Below are 16,177 nucleotides of genomic sequence, written 5' to 3'. Positions count from 1 at the left end.
GGCCCTGTAGCTATGATACACAGATCTTAACCTCTGAGCCACTGTGCTGTGAAAGTTATACATGACTTATTTTGTTATTCTTCATTTTTATTTGTCTTTTAAACTAATTTGCCACTTGTTTGGAAGTTAGTCTCTGAAGGTGAGGCAATATTTGTATATCCACCAACAGTTAGTCACACAAAAAAGCATTAACATGCTTTCCACGTTTTTCTTTTTGTCTGGCATTTTAATGATGTTCTTTCAGTTATCGAGTTTTCTTCACTGATACTTTGCTTCTGTTTAATATGAATGCTAGTTTCTGTTACCTAAAGCTGTTTATTTTGTATTATGTTTATTTCATTGTTGCTTACATTAAAAGGAATGAGAAAAGGTTTGTCTTCCAGCTGTATTTCCTGCATGTTTTATACTGGCAGACTTCTACATCCTCAGAACTGGTAATTCTCCCTATGAATTTTAACAGGGCTACTTTTAATATTTCTATGGCATAGTATTTAAAGTGAGAATCTTAAATCCATGGCATTACTTCTGGTGCTCCTAAATTATGACTTTAAACCAAGAGCAAACTGCCGCAAGCAATTCTTCTTCAGATATTTCTTTATAAACTAGCCTTGTCTAAATTTTCAGAACTATATTTCTTATTTCGGTATATAATATCTCTTATGTTTCCACTGTTTCTGCCTCTCTAATTGAATCATTTAACAATTTCAAAATTCTGCAATATTTCCTCTGCAAAAAGCAGTTAGATTTATGTGTCTGTCACACAAGGTTAAACCTTCATAGCTTTGCAATTAACATTTAAAGCATTCAGTCCATGCTTCTTTGCCTTTTGGTGACAACAGGCTTGAGCTTGTAAGCAACAGGCAGGACGTAGACATTCCTGGATGCATGTTAATATTTAGGGACTAAATGTCAGCTGTCATTAAATCATCCTATGTCCATTTTTATAATATTTCCAGGGTCAAGCCCTTTATATCTCAAGTAGATCTCTCAGTAGTTTTGCTGTTGTCTACCTTGACTACTATATATCTCCATATTTGGAACTTCTAATACCCAGATAGACTGCCTGTATGTAGCTAGTATAAAACTACATGACCAAGCTATTTGTTAGCAGGTCCTGTTAGCAATTTATTACACTTGTAGTCTTTAGGTTGTTCTATCTCCTGGATCAGTTACTGTATCATCTTTAAAGACATAGTTTTGATAAATTTCTATACATTATCTGGGTCCTGCTTACTTGATGGAGCTTATAGTGCAATGTTGACAAATTGCTCACCCTGGGCCTTCTTCTGTGCCTTCCCTGTGCTGCTGTGAGGCATGGGAATACTTGGGAAACATCTGGTTATCACTGCTGTGCTTACTGAGCACGACACCTTTAGATTCTACTACCAATGTCTCTAAAGGTGTAGTCTTCTTCCGCTAGCTTCTGCAGATATTTTAAGACATTTCTATTCAAGATGGCATTTGGGCGTGAAATGGTACATTTTTTAATGACTTTGGTGCTCAGAATTATGTTTATCTGACACAAGTATTATTTAATTATTGTCATTTATTTCTAATGTGTTATTTTTGATCCTATGCCTGTTTATGCATTTCATTGTTTTATTGTATAATGCATGGTTGATAACTATCTTAGGTATGCATTCATGGTCATTTTATTTTAACATTAACACCAAAATAAGTCTAAGGCAGAAGGTTGTAAGCAACAACTATTTTATTTGTTAAACTGATTAAAATAGGGTTGCCACCTTTTCAAATGCCCAAAGTGGAACATTTTTGTAGAAACCTCAGTATTCACTTTTTTGCCAGAATAAAAGCTTATTCTTGTAGCGTTTGAGTTGCTTATTCTTTTTCTTATAACATGTAGGTCTTTCAGATACAAAATAACTGTTTTATGCAACTATTAAAGAAAATATAGGAAATAGTTTTGTCCTAAAATCTCAGGACATTTGCCATTTTTAAAATTTTTTTGCAGGACACAACTGCCCAAAGAGGTCTTGTGTTCAGAAGATTTAAGTGCACTTCATCTTAACAGTGTGTAATCTTGTAAGCCAGCTAGAATACTGTAAATGTTTTGTATCAAACAGATTGTGTTGTTGTGTATATATAAAAAAGTAGTTTCTGTGAAAAGAAATATAAAAGAAAATACACATTTAAATGAATGTGTAATTCTTTAACCATGTAAATCATAACTATATTAAAATCGTATACATAAAAATCTCTTTAAAAACCTAATACCTACAAATAACTCAACATTCAATGCATGCAACGAGCTGGTAAAAGATATTAAAACCAATGGTAGTGGGCTATAGGGGCATTCAATTAAAGAGCATATAAAATGTATGTCATACGTCATTTCCCTGAAGGAGCTTGATGGAATGAAAAAAATGTCTGTTAAGTATAAAGTTTGCATAAATAGGTTTATGTGCTGATGTGCTGTGACTTACCAACAGCTGATCTGGAGACATGAGAGAGAAAGACTGATAATTTATATGCTCAAAAGTTGAAAGAGTTAATCTTTTTTCAAGGGTGCTCCAGATGAGTGCAGGATGTGATAGAGGAATCTAGTCATAACTCAAGATATTTAAAAATGAAACCTGTTCTATAGGGGTGCAGTTGTGATTTTGAATTATGAGGGAGTTGTTGTTTCAGCTGAGTTTTGATTGATGCTTTGGAGAAGTTGAGAATTAGGCCTTTATTCTGAATTTATTGAATCAGCTAAATATGGTTCAGAAGGTTTGATTATAGTTCCTGTTATAGACTGTGGTAACAAGAGATTTGAATAGTAAAGTACCATATCATCTGCATATAAAAGGAAAGGGAGGTCTCTCTCTTTTTTAATTTCTCCAAATCTTTTGGGTTTCTAATACCATGAAGGGAATTGACCCAATTCCTAAGTCAAACTATGATTCAGTTCATGAAATTAGTATTTTTTTACTCTTTGATGTCAGCCAAAAGAGCTCTTCACAGCATCTGCAATGTGCACAGTAATGACTCCTTCTGCAATTCATACGGAGTTACACTTACTGGTAGGATATCTAAATAGGATTGTAGATTCTTTTTTACAAGACCCATTGCTCCTACTAGTATTGGAACTTTCTGGGTATCTTTCTTCCACATTGCTCTCATTTATGCTTGCAAATCCAGATATTTTATAACTTTGTGTCTCTCTGTATGCAGGACACTGCAGTCACTGGGTGTGGCAATTTCAATGATCAATGCTACTTTTGTCTTCTTTTTTTGGACCACTGTATCTAGTTTTCTAGCATCTATCTTTTGAACTGTTGGTAATGGATGATCCCATGTGATTTAAACCTCATCATGTTCTATGCTGCTTTGTGGCTCATGCTTCCAGTGTTTTTTGTATATTTTGTGTCTGGAAATTCTGAGCTTTTTGCATAATAGTAGCAATACATAATTTCTTTCTTATCCTCAATAGTCCACTTTATCATCGTATGGCTCTTCTTTGGCATATCAGTTTTTGTGATTTTTATGGACTGCTACTTACTTCTACAACAGGGGGAGCCTGGATTGGCCCCATTGTGGGAATATTTCCATATTTTGAGGATTCTACACTGTCATCTTTTTCAGTCTTAGCACCAGTGTGCCTACCAGGATTGGGCAATTTTTTATCCTTGGTCTCGAGCACCCTGTTCTCTTTTTTAATTTTTAACCTACTTCTGTCCATGATATATGCTATATAAATACAGTTGATATATCAGTATCGCCTTGATAAGACTTTGTGAAAAACAGGGTCCACCTTGCAAAGGTACTCACCAAGACTTGAAGATGATAATAATACTCTCCTTTCATTACTGACTTATCATCTCTCCATTTGGACCCTTTACAGTAAGGGAGGTGCGAAATGAGTTTGTTTATGTAGAGTGAGAATAGCATGGGTGCAAGAATGAACCCTTTTAAGTAGAGGGATAGTATGGGAGGTAGAGATAGGGGTGTTAAGGCTGACAGTGAAAAAAAAAAACAGTTGGTGAGATAGTCCTGAATTCAGGAGATAGTGGCTGTGGTGCTTGAGCTGATTTCTAATTTAGAAAGGTGGAGAATGAGGGTGTAGTGATTGACTAGGTCAAAAGCTCTGGTAAGGTCTATAAATAGAACACCAGAAAGCATTTGTTTGTATATACTCATTAAAATGCCATCACTGAGAGATCAAAGGACAGTAGAACTACTTTGATCAGACCAGAATCCATGTTGTTTGGGAGATAGTAGACAGCACTAGCTGATGTAGTGTACAGTATATTGTCTTGAAGATTTTGCATAGGTTTAGGATGATGGAGATAGGTCTATACTAAAACCTGTTTGGGAAAAGGTTTCACTGTAGCTGTTTGTCCACATGTTGAGAATAATGTCAGAAATTATACAGAAGTTGAATATATGTTGAAGTAGTTTCAGTATGAAATCCTGTCAGTGACAGATGAACCAGAGATAGTTGTTATCTACATCTGACAGACTATTAAGGTTAAATTGTTCAAGTGGTGGCAAGATGTCTTGGGAATCAATCTGCTCAAAGTAGAACAAAGGGATGTATTCAGATGGGCAAGGGTGTGTGGAAAGAATGACATCAGGGACAAAGGAAGGATTACAGAGGTCACTGAAATATTTTAGGAATTGGTCTGCAGGATGATAAGAATTGGCAGTTTACAGTATGTGAGGTTATTACGTTCCACCCAGAAATCTTTGTGAGCTGTGTCTGAGTGAAATTTGATGATAAAAATTGGTCTGGCTTTTCTGCCATCTAATGGCTTTTTAGATAGATTGTATAGGCTGGTAAAGTTTGTCTTGTTTCTGGGTGTTGGGTTTATTTCCCATTTATACCAGATTTCATTCCTCAGTTTTTTTTTTCATTTTTATGAAAGGATTTCCAGCTATTTAATGCCCTTTGAATGAATTCTTTTTCAAGCACGCTGTTGCTTCAGTGGTGGTAATATCATACAGAGAACAGTGGAAAATGAAAAGCAGGTAAATCTGTTACATTACTTCTGAAAATTTTGGATATGGCAAAAATGATGATACTAGGTATAGGGGTAATTTTGCAAGTATTTATGGTTAATATTAGATTTAGGACTAGGTAAGGAGTATATTTAATGTTGTACATGTGTGATTTTGTATGTAGTATGTATGTAGTATGTCTTGTAGTGGTAGTGTTACAGAAAGGCTTGTTCTAGGGTAAGTTGTTGAGTTTGGGGTAGGGTTAGGGTCAGAACACATTATTAAGGTGATTCGGGGGGGAAGTGAGTTCCAGAAATCACTGGAGATATCCACTTGTATAAAGCATAAGTTTATTTAATAATCCAAGAATCATATGAATAGCTCACTTGTCTTACAGTTCAAAATGAACACAAAACAGTGCTTCTTGTTAGTCTCAGCCAGCTATTTACAGCATCGTACAGCGTCTCATAGAAAACAGGCTGGCTTTTAGAAGTATCAGTCTATCTTCAACCAGGCCCCAAATCCAGCTCTGTGGTTCAGGAGTTTCTATCGGTTATACTCCACAAGTCTGTCCTAATTAAGTTATTGCACTTCTGATCTCCAAAGATTTTCAGGTAAGTTTATGGTCAGCCTAATGAACCCCCATATAATGAATGAACTTCCGGTCTTGCAATTTAAAGCTAAGTCTTTTTGGACAGCATTAACTGATGATCAATGTCTTGTTATTTGGCTAGTACATAGTTTTCCTGAATAATATCATGGGAGCTGCTCATAACCAATGTTTTAAAGGCACATTACCTCTTGTAGACTCAGTATGTCACATCTACCCCCTTCCAATACAAAACAGGGCTTTGGCTCTAGCCAAAGTGGGTAAGTCATGTTGTCTGTGAATGTGAACATATGCAAATGTAAGTCTGTCTATCTGTGTATCAGTGAATGTATGAGAGTACTGGAAGAGTGTGTGAGTCCCAATGAGCAAATGGGTAGTGTGTGTGTGTGTGTGTGTGTGTGTGTGTGTGTGTGTGTGTGTGTGTGTGTGTGTGTGTGTGTGTGTGCGCGCGCGTGTGAGAGTCCCTTTTTTGGATGGGTTGTTGCCAGTGCCTATGTGTATATAGTAGCATGGATGATAGTTGTTCATGCTAAGCAGTTGTTATAGCTACACAGTGGAGAATTCATAGTCAGGTAAATTCTAAGCTAATGACATGTTACTCTAGGGAATGTGTGAGAATCTGAATCTGCAATTGGTATTACAATACAACTTGACACTTCAGCACAAGGCAAATTCTGCTGTGGTGGCATTTACTATGAATATCAGGCAAGATGTTTTATGTATCATACAGACAAGCGGTATTTGTGTTGTATTTATCTACTTTTTTTATTTAGATTACAGTTTCCTAGTCATAACAGTAGTATGAGGTAATGGAGCAAAGAAGTAAACTGAGTACTGAGCATGGCTTTATGCATATTATGTAGGATTTTTTAATGGGCTGTCTCATTGGTGACTTATTTTTCTCTGGTTCTGAAGTAATTTTTAGTCTTTGTTTAATGTTTTCTGTAGATTTGATATGCTACTCTCTTAAAGTAGAAAAGGTTATTTTATGGTTTGTTGTAGTAACAGTTTAGATACATTCTTATTTTGTTCATTTCCATTTCCATTGTGCCAGTAATATCATTTTCTGACAGTCTGCTTGCAATTTCTGTTTATTTTAGTTTGTCTTAGTTTAAATTATTTTCTTCTTTATTCAGGAAATTTAGACAATTCTGTTTTCTAGCAGTTTCGTTTTTGCAGAGTTTTTTTGTGCCATCTGAGTGCATACAATTTTGTGTACTCATTAACTTTTTGTATGTGCTACTGAGAATAAAGTCTGGGTTTTAGTGACTGTTTATGTAGCTGGAATAGCTGATGACTGACGCAGAGTGGGAGTGGTGATAAATTAAAATATCTATGCTTTGCTCTTGGGAAGAGTATTGTACACTGTAAGAAAACAATCTGCTCTAGCTAATGAAAATGACTACGCTTCTCTCTTATAGGGCATAAGTCACAAGACCTAAATGATTGAGTACATCACATTTACATATTAAATAACATTTGAACTTTTAAAAACTAATAAAGGTTATCAGGAAAGAAAGGTACACAACATTACATATGAAACATAGATCTAACAAGCAAAGAAAAGAACAAACATCCCAAGAAAAATAAAAACAAACAAAGAAAGGAAGGCAGGAAGAGATGCTGAATAGAAATGAAAATAAAGGTAACGGGTCTGAACAAAAGGATATAACTGCCTTCCTATCCATAATCAACAGAAATTATTTTTTAAGGAAAAAAATGTTATAGAAAAGAAGCACAAGATGCAAATACAAAATAATAATACATGTAAATTAAGAATATTTACTCATCTCATTCTGTAATTAATAGACATGACATTAGACATTAACACAGAGTATTATTTTGAAAAAAAATGTGTAAAACTCTCCATACTTAAAACTTACACCAAACTGAAAAGACTAGCTTTCAAATAAAAAGAACATTCCATGCACTAATTCAAGAACCATGCTCCTGCTTGAAGACATCCACGTTCTTGAACAACCATGTTACAGACACTTATCCAATACACAGTTCACAACAGAATAGCTGCTAGTTCTACCACACTTCAGTCCATATCCTGGAAGATAACCTCTGGATCACAAAAATGAAGTAAGCAAAAAAAAATGTGTACAGAAATAATTAAATTATGGCATAACGAGTTAAAAAAATCCACATTAACTCCATCACATACTGACCTTTCCACCTCGCTGGCTATAAAATCCATGTTCAGATTATACCTAAGACAAGTATCGTTGCTCTCTAAATCCACACCCTCAACCAAAAACAGTTTCCCCTTACCTTGAGTCTTTTACAATCTCATCCTTTATTACAGAAACCTTTTAATGAAAAAAATAATAGAATCTGAAATCTAATTCCAGTTTAAATTAAAAATGACCTCATCAAACTAAATTACTCTTTACATGCACATGTAAATGGGCTTTTACATGTGTTTACACACACACACACACACACACACACACACACACACACACACACACACACACACACACACACACACAGACACACACATACTTCAAGGAGTTTCTAGAAAAAAACAGCGCTAGTTACTTGCTGTAGAATTTACCTGTTTGCATGGCCTGTTTGCTGGGGCAATGCATCAGAAAACTTTACTGCATAATCAATAGGGACTAGGATATAGCGGTAGATTTGTTCATTTTACAGAGTCACAATGTCTCTTGCTATGTGTTTGAATGGGGCATCCAAATGTATAAATTTATCAAAACATTCTTAAACTCAGGGATGAGTGCTGTCTTTTGACATTCTGGACAATTTTACTTATTTATTTATTTATTTAATGCATTTGTTTACCGGGAATTTCTAATTGGGTATGAAAATCCTTTTCAGTGGCAGTCCATGGAGAAAATCTCCACAAAAAAAAATGCAGTGATTACTTGCATTGATAACAAAAAGGTAAAGCATGATGACATGGGGAACACTGTAGGAATACAAATATGAGTGAAACAGTAGTATACAAAACTGTGAGCACAAGCATAGTATAGAATAATCTAATATTATGCAAAGAAGCATATACAATCTGATATTATACATATATGAATTTCTTTTTATGTAATACTTTGTAATTGACAGTAGCAGATGTGTTATCTTATATTTAGAATAATTTAGGAGTTTCCTGGAACAGAATACCACCAAGACAGTAGGCTAGCAATGGTCGGGGATTTTCAACTGTGTGGGAAGGGTACAACAGGTAATTAGGAGTGGTTAGTAAGAGGAGGTGGATTTTAAGATGTTAATACAGTAGAGTCTGAGTACTATAAGTTAGCTAGAGATCGAGAGTATATAAGTAGGTTAGTTAGATGTGAAGTTGAAGTTAAGTGTGACGATTATGTTGTAGTGAGGGACAGAGATGTGTACTTGGATTTAGATGGACTGGTCTTAGCCAGGAGTCATACAGGGGCAGAAGCACAAGGTGTGCAAGGTGTTGCATCAGCTCAGATTTTAAGTTCTTGTTTGCCTTAGGCAGGGAGGAATCGAGTTCCACTTCTATGAGATACATTTGGCATGCAATGAGTCTCTTGCTGTATTGTCAGATTTAGTAATACTAAGTGAAATTTTATCAGCAGAATGCAAGGTCTACTGAGAGAATAGGCATATATTAGACAGTTAAGAGATGGATATTGTTCCAGTCTCTAAAGTAGTTTATGGATTATATGAAATTAGGAGTATGTGAGCACATGAGAGAGCTCAAGACTGTTTCCTTATTTCACAGCCAGGCAGTGGTAGGCTCTATTTGGTAGGTTAGAGGAAAATGTGTCTATTTTATTATAGCATTGTTGCAGTTACAGTGATACTAAGGAATATAGAGTTGTCAGAATAGGAAAAGCATGTAGTAGGGTCTGTAGAAGATAGGCTGAGGCAGGCAGCTTTAAGCACTATTGATGAGGTGTGGTTTTGATTGCACCAACAGCCCAGTTTTTGGTGTGTTCTCTTTATCATTTGTGTGAGATGGTGGTCAGTTTTATATTGATCATCTATGGTGACCCTGAGTAGTTTAGCATGAGAGACTAATTCTGTTTTTATATTATTTGTTTAGGTGATAGTGAAGTGGCATTTTTGTGCAGTATATAGTTTTGATATAACCAGCATTAGTTTAGTTTTCTTGGGGTCAAGTAAAAGGTGAGAGTTAGTTAACCAACTTTCTATGGAGGATAATTTAGAAGTACAAAGGAGTATGGAGTCATCTATTTATTGTATGATTGTTGCATGTGAGGATACTATCTGCAGATCATTGTTAAATAGGCTGAACAAGACAAAGCCTAATATTGATGCTTGGGGGATGCCTACAGCCTACAGGTATGTCAATGCTTGGGGGATACCTACAAGTATGTCAATGTCTGGGGGATGCCTAGAGGTGTGTCAATGTTTGAGGGATGCCTAGAGGTGTGTCAATGTTTGGGAGATGCCTACAGGTGTGTCAATGCCTGGGGGATGCCTAGAGGTGTGTCACTGATTGGGGGATGTCTACAGGTAAGTCAATGCTTGAGAGATGCCTACAGGTATGTCAGTGCTTGGAGGCATGCCTACGGGTATGTCAATGTTTGGGCATGCCTACAGGTATGGGTAAGTATGTTGAGTAGTCATTCTGCCATTTTATGGCTTGCTGCCTGTCTGAGAGGTAACCCTCAAACCAAGGTAGACAGATATTAGCCAGCATGGGATGGATAGTTTTGGTCATAAGTTTTGATGGTTGACTGCATTGAATGCTTTTGAATAGTCAAGAAAAAGAGCACAGTAAAGGTAGTCTGAGTTTCTGTTTTCATTGACTGTATTCATAAAACTTAGCAATGCTGTAGTAGTGCTGCGGTTGGGTTGAAACCTGTGTTGGATAGGGGACAGAAGGTTATGTGCCCGAATGACATTTAATAGTTGAGAGTGAATACACTTCTCCATGATTTTTGGTAGAGGTGAAAGAAAAACAGCTGGTCTGTAGTTAGTGGTAAGGTTTCTGTAGGAGAGTTGCCCTTATATAGTGGTATGAGACAGGATATTTTTCAGAGTTGTGGTGCATAGTTTTCATTGATTAAGCAATTTATTATGATTGACACAGGGTATGCTAGTGTGTCAGCAACTATTTGGAGGTATTCTTTAAGTAGTTATCAGGGACCATGGTAATTGGCTTTAAGTCACAGAAGTATTTTTTAATGATAGATGTGAGGACTGGTATGAATGAAAAGTGGTTTCCTGATATCTGTGATAGAATTAGGGGTGTCAGGTTAGGATTGCTCTTTGGTTGCAGTAAGTCTGAAAATTACTGTAGGAAGTGATGGTGAAATTGGATAGTTATATCATCTTGTTGGTGAGGTCGTTTGGTGGAGGTTTGTCACTTCTAATGTGATAGTTGACCCGTGTTTTTTTTTTTTTTTCTGAGCGGTTGCAGCTCTTGCTGTCGTTGTCTTTTTTGGATAATCAGAGACCTGTTTTCCACTACTTGTCTCTTGCTGTCATTAGCTGTTTGGTATTTTTTGGATAATCTTGGGGCTGGTTACATTCTTCATAAAAGTACTCTATGTCTTTCAGAGCATCAGGCCAGTAAAATATTTCATTTCTTTGTCAGTCTTCCTATTAGCTTCTTTGTTATTTTTAGGAACTGGATTCCTTTTGCAAGAATCATTTTCTCTGCAGGTTTCCACACTTACTTCCACTATTTTAATAATAAGAATCTGTTGACAAATGTCAATACCAAATTTACCTAAACCTTTTATTTCCTTTACTGGTTCTATGCATTTCTGGCAGTATATCCAGTTAAATCTTCCCCCGTAACTTCTGGATCTCTTTAAACTGGAGAAATGCATCTGTCAATAATCACATCATGTGCTAAGTTCGGCATTAAGGTATATGTTGTAGAGATTCTGTACTCCTATTAATGTTATACTACATTCTTTCTTGTTTTCATGCACAAATATGACTAGTTCTCAGCTTACTAGTTGTTTAATGCTTGCATTCATATTGTGGTTTAACTAAAATAATTATGCTTCCTAAATTCACCAGTCATTTGCCTTTTTCTGTTCTACAATGTTACAGTTGGCAAGTTTTCTAACAGCACAGTGACAGAAATGAGATTCAACAGTTCAAATAAAAAAGCATCACATTTTATTGGTTGACTTTTCAAAGGCATACTTTTAATTTCAATTTATTGGTTAGTGTGAACAGCTTTTGCAGGTAAAGTATTGCTCTCATAATTGTGGAGTACTGGCTATATGCCTTTTTCTAGAACATTTAAAACAACAGCAATGGTGGTAACAGTTTTATCCTGTTTGCAGGTAAAACAGTACATACAAATCTTTGTTAATAGCCCTTGATATTTGCCATGTTTAACTTAGGGTTTGCAAGTACAGTCAACATTCAACAATGTAAAATAAATACCTGTTCAGAAGACTTAGGGACCCTCTGGAATACACACTTTCTTAGTCTATCTAAGAGTGTCCATTTAAACCTCTGCACTGCAAGCATGTCTAAAAAATGCACTTATATTATTCATACGATGCTCTAACCATACCTTTAAAATATGCATTAAGTTAGTCATTTGTGACCTTACAGGTCTGTCCACATTACATACCTAGTTGACGAAGTTAAAAAATTGTGCTTAAGGTAAAGTTCCAGTCTTTGACAATACTTCTCATTTTGATTTTTGATAGTCTTTGGGATCTGCAATTCTATGTCCATATAGGCATTCAGTGAGTCCCTAGTAAAACCTGATGATAGAATCCTAGTTCAATCAGCTTTCGGACAGGTAAGTTTGACACTGTCTTCTCTGCTGAGTTTCTTTAACACATCACTGACTTTTGCAACACCCAGTGAGGTGGTTTGTGGGTTAACAATTGTTGTAACCTGATGCTGCAAGATATGTGGGTGGGGATCAGTAATGAGACTCCTTTCATCAAAGGTCTTGTGATAATTTACCAAGGCCACAAGCTGTCTTTCCATTTTACCCAGGATTCTCCAGCAGGAGTTCAATATGAAATAAGGTTTTGGTTTCACATTAACAATAGACAACCAGAAAAGCAGTCAGACTTCCTTCAGGTAATCCTTCTCACTGCTAGGAAACATCCTTCAAGAACAATTCCATGTAAGGAAAAGTTAGTTTTTTTCTCTATTATATTTTTCCTACTGTGATACTGCCAGCCCAGCTATCTGAAATGTTGTAAATAATTATATGCCACTTGAATATATTAATATGATTTATATAGAAATGTGACACTGCCAGCCCAGCTATATGAACTTTTGTAAATAATCATATGCCATTTGTAAATAGTAATATGATTCATATGCTTGTCTTACAAATGTAAAAGAACTGTATGTTATATACTGAGCTTCAAGAATATAACCACTGTGTACCCTACTGGAAAAGAACAGAAATGTATATAAATGATATACCTGTGCAAATCTATGTTTTAATAGTAGTAGTTGGAACATACTTCAAGAAAATAAGTTTAAAAGTAAAGTGTCTTACGATTGTGTTATCTCAGTTTCAGTGCAGCAAGCAGACACAATGTCTAGAGCTAGACGTTTTCCATTGGCTTGAAACAGAAATAATTAGGTTTCAAATTTAAAAGTGTTTTTATTGCTCTATGACTTCCTAGCAGCTGCACACTTTTGAGAGATATGTATTTTTAACACAGAGGTGTTAAATTCTAAGTATCTATTTAGACTGGGAACTGATGTCAGGTGACAAAGAATAATGTCATCCGAGCTAACCCAGCAGCAATGTTGATTATTAATTTAAGAACTATCTCAGAGAAAGTCTGTGCATTTTTGTATCTTGTCTTGGACCTAGAAACAGCCATCATCTGCATTTGCCTTCCTCTGTAAGTAATTATTTAGGGCATAGTATCTTTTAGATATGGACAGGAATATAGTAAATATTAGTTTAGATGTTTTCTGTATTTATTTGAGACTGTCCTGTGATGTTGTTTTAAAATATTTCCTGTAATTCTGAATGCTGTAGTTACTGTGTTGTTTGAGTACTGTCTTGTTCTGTTATTATTTATTATTAAATATATTTAAACTTATCTTTGTGTCTGATATTTGTGAGACATATTTAAGCTCTTAGAGTACTTGCATATGTATTTGGTGACACTGTTCAGGCCACTCCTAAATAGCCTTGAAACATTTGGTCACACTTACCATTTGGATAATAGTAACATTACACAGTAGAATTGGCCACCCTTTGTAAGGGCCTTAGAGTAGCTGATAAGTTGTGGCTGGTGGCAGCTGGTACTACCTTATAGTCTAGGCAGAATGGGGCATAGCTAGTAAACGTGTGCCACTCTTTCCCAGGTGTGTGTGTATAAATCAAATCTCAAAGTGTGTGTGTGTGTGTGTGTGTGTGTGTGTGTGTGTGTGTGTGTGTGTGTGTGTGTGTGTGTGTGTGTGTGTGTCAACTACTTGGGCAGGGACACGAAGTATTGATTGGACAGAGAGGGTGCTGGAGGTTTTGGCTTGGCCACTCAGCTGAGATCTCAACCCTATAGCTTTCCCAGTGGGAAGTCTTATTAGGGATCTGGAGAAAGAGAGAGAAATCAATCCCCAGACTGACTGTAATCTCTGTGTGCTCTTAAGAGAAATTGTACTTTGCTGTGTGTGTACTTATCCTCCCAATGTGTACATCCTTCAGTGGTGCTAGTGGTGAGGATTGAGGCTCCTTGATTACTTGCCAGTACAGGGGTGTCACACCTACCACAAGAAACCTTTCATTTAAGTGAATCCTCATTAAGGTACAATGTTTCAACTATGGAAAAAGTTTCAGTTATCATAATGCAGCTTTCAGTTTATACAACATACATTTCTTTATTTTTGGGGTTGTTATTCAGTGACTTAGTTAATAATTAGAGTCCTTTAGTAGAAATTTATATTTCTGGCTGAAGAAAAACTCAGACATAGTATGCACTTAGTCCATTAGTTAGTTAGTAAGTTAGTTAGTTAATTAGTTAGTTAGTTAGTTAGCTAGTCATTCAATTTGGTAACCACTGATTCAAATGGACCTATCTTAGTCTCATCCAGGGCCAATATAAATAACAGTAGACAAGCAAGTTAGCAATAAGTATGATGAATACAAACAAAAAGATGTTTGAAGATAGCAATGAATAACTAACAATAATCCTAACAGTGTACACAGTATAAGAAACAATAGGATGAGATAAGAAGAGAGTGGAGGGAAGATGAGGTAGGTGATAAAGTGAAGGGAGAGAGCACATAGTGTAAAATATAGCAGAAGTAAGGTAGGGCACACAGGAGTTAGCTATATACAATACATACAATGTGGACGAGATGTCAAGAGATTAGTGTTTGGAATTAAATTGAGGTAGAGAAAGGTACATGGTGGTGATAGGGAGAGTAGGGATTAGGTGATGCACCCAAAGGGAAAGCATTTGCAGTTTGAGTCATACCTGAGAGGATCTTTAAGCTGAGCATAAACTGAATGAGGGAAGCAAGTATTTAAGATTTGGAGGAAAAGTTTCCAAGAGTTTGGGGTCTAGGATGGAGAAAGCATGATTAGAACAATGAAGACTGGTTCAGGCTTCTTAGATTATAATGCGGGGTGGGAGGCTAAATCATTTGGAAGCAAGGTAAGGCCAGGAGCTTTCTTTGTGAACTTGTAGAATTGGGATAAAAATAGAAGGTTGACATGATGTTGGGCAGGTAGCTAATTGACTTTATTAAGACTGATGCATTGATTCTCATCTCAGGGAAGAGAATAATGAAATGGCAGATAGAGTTGTTTGTAGTTTGGTTGGTGGTGAATTTTTTCATGGATGCTGCTGAAGTCCATATTCTAGCTGAGTTAATAGAATGCCTTTGTCTGTGGCATTTTTGGTTCATCTGGAGAGAAAGGAGGAGATTTTCTAGGGAAAAATAAGAAGGAATTTATTTTCTTATGTTCTAGGTAAAACTGAAAGTTCAGTGAGGGATCTAGCCACATACCAAGGTATTTAAAAGAGATAACTTGATCAATGGGTTTGCCATGATGACCATAGATAAGAGGAGATTGTGAGTTATTTTGGCATTTAGAAGATGGTATCAATAGCACTGTGTTAGTTCTAGAAGTGTTCTCAATTAGATTTGTGTCATTAAGGCATATGATAAGAGAAAGGAAGTTAGCTTGTAGTTGTTGTTATATCACACAAGTAGTCATATTTGAGTAAAGTAACACCATGTTATCAGCATAAAATAAGAGAGGGAGGTAAGGGAGGTCAAGTTGCAATTTATTAATGAAAATGGAAAAAAGAAATTGACCCAGAATGAAGCCCTAAGGGTCCCTTTTAAGGAAAGGAGTGGAAACAAAGTGAGTGTTTTGAAATTGCACAGAGAAGTGACAATTGATAACATAGCTTTTAAACCATTAAGCCATATCTGGGCTAATTCCAGTTCATTTAAGTGATCAAGAAGCATTTTATGGCCAAAAAGATCAAAGGCTCCGGTGAGGTCAATAATGATGGTTCCATTGAGTAGGCCTTTATCCATGGCAAGGATAATTTTATCAATAAGGGTCCAGAGTGAAGTAGAAGTGTTCCTAACATCCCAAAAGCCATGCTATTTTAGGATAGTAGATGATATTGGGAGATATTATGAGTGAGATGTTTGCAAACTAATTTTTCAAGGACTTTA

Source organism: Protopterus annectens, chromosome 6.part0 (genome assembly GCF_019279795.1).
Source record: "Protopterus annectens isolate FY-2018-M chromosome 6.part0, PAN1.0, whole genome shotgun sequence".
In the NCBI taxonomy this organism is placed as follows: Eukaryota; Metazoa; Chordata; order Ceratodontiformes; family Protopteridae; genus Protopterus; species Protopterus annectens.
This window is presented reverse-complemented; position numbering follows the sequence as displayed.